Below are 2,170 nucleotides of genomic sequence, written 5' to 3'. Positions count from 1 at the left end.
ACAATTTGATTAATTTCAATTAGTTCTTATTTTTATCTCAAACATTTTTGTTTATATATAAAATCTATTATTGTAAGAAGTTTTCGATAAAATTTTACAGTTTTGTCAACCGACCAATTTTTCTCACATCCCTAAAATTAATTGCATAAAATCTTCACTATTTTGAGAAGAAAAAAAATGCTCCAGTTCAAAAAAAATTCACACTAACATGTAAAAAACTCAACATGCCTCAGATAAAATGAAAACATGTAATAAAAAATGAAAACATGAAATTATGTCAAAACCATTTTGCTGTGGAAATGGTTTCTATGAGTTGTACTCCAAAACCATTAAATGTACATAATGGTTTCCAGCATGTGAAAAAAAACTAAGAACCTAGAGTCATTGCCATCATTCAGTTTTGGACTGACACAATTGGAGGAGGAGGAAATGAATGGTTTCTGTGAGTTGTACTCCAAAACCATTTTGCTGTGGAAATGGTTTCTGTGAGTTGTACTCCAAAACCATTTTGCTGTGGAAATGGTTTCTGTGAGTTGTACTCCAAAACCATTTTGCCGTGGGAATGGTTTCCAGCAAGAACAACATGAACAATATTTTTCAGCAATTCAATTTTTGAGCTTTCACTACAAATCCATCAAACATTTTTCCAGCAAAATTCCATAACCTCATGAACATTGATATGCATTTTTCCAGAACCTCAAGAACACATCCATAGTGTTCATCACAAAACTCATCAAACTACACAAAAACTCACAAAACTCATCACTGTTCCGATTTTTTTCGAATCCAACACTCTCAAGGGTTTGCAAATCAGAACCGTTACCTTCAAAGAAACAAATCGTGCTTGAACAAAAAGAAAAAGAGGAACAAGCAACTGGATCGAAGCTCAAAGAGAGGTAGAACGTTTGTTTGGATTTCGGTTTCTAAAACTGTAGATCTAGCTTGTTTTGTTCATCTTTTTGTGTTTTTGTTTGTAGATCCGAGTAGAGAAGAGAAAGAGGAGTGGTTTGGTATAAAAAATTTCAGAATAAAGTAAAAAAAAATATACTCCGGAGTGGCGGCTCTCTGACCGACCACCGCGTCGGAGGTGTTTCGACCACCCTTCCCTTTCTTCTCCGATCTGCTGTTTGTAGAGAGAAGATGAAGCTCATGCTTCACGTCACTTATACCTCTTTCTTTATTCCTTGATTTGGTTTAATTTGAGAAGCCTAGGATTATGACACATGTACATTAGATCTCATGGTTGTGAAGTGTTTATGCACAATGCATAAGGATTTCCTTATGCACCATAACTTTTGCCGCTAAAAGACACCTTCATGGGTGGCTTCTAGCAAAACCCATATATATATATATATATATATATATATATATATATATATATATATATATATATATATATATATATATATATATATATATATATTAAAAAGTAAGAATCTATAAAAACAAAAGTAAGCAACTATAGCTTCTCTAAAAATAAAAAATAAAAGTAAACAGCTTTAGCTCTAAAAAAAAAAAAAACCATACTCTCAACAAAAATAAACTATACACTTACTGAAAAAAATTATGTTTTTTTTTGTGATGGCCAAGGATCGAACCCTAGACCTTGCATATTTTATGCATTGTCCATACCAACTGAGCTAAGCTCACGCGGACAAAAAAAAAAAAAAAAAACTCTAGCTTGAACCTGTACTCATTCAAATCAGATCATCCCCATCAAAATTTAGCCATGTTAGCCTGTAGGTTAGAATCAGAAGATCATGTTCTGTTCATGCGAAAGCAGATTAATTGGCATAATCCTTTATTTTTCATCATGTTTTTCAATTTATAAAAACATTACCCTTTTCAATTTATAACATTACCCTCCAAAATAAAATATGGATTCGAAATCATCTCAAATTCAAGGCGCGTGGGCGACTAGTTATGAGCATGTGATTAGGAAGCCGACAATCATATGAAAACACCAATTAGTAGTTTTATTAAATGTCAAAGGTGAAACAAGTGTAATCTGTTACACTTTTTTAATAAAATAATAAAATAAAATCGGTGAAGAACATTTAAACAAGATAAATATGATGAGGGTGTTGCACAAATTTTCACTTTTAATTATAGAGGGTCACATTTTTGCAGAAAGGAAATTATAGCTAGCATGAAAAACATACACGGCTGA

The sequence above is a fragment of the Medicago sativa genome, chromosome 4 (assembly GCF_051527215.1).
Source record: "Medicago sativa cultivar Bolivia chromosome 4, Bolivia_mono, whole genome shotgun sequence".
NCBI classification, from domain to species: Eukaryota; Viridiplantae; Streptophyta; class Magnoliopsida; order Fabales; family Fabaceae; genus Medicago; species Medicago sativa.
The sequence above is the reverse complement of the archived record's forward strand: the minus strand, read 5'-3'. Positions refer to the sequence as shown.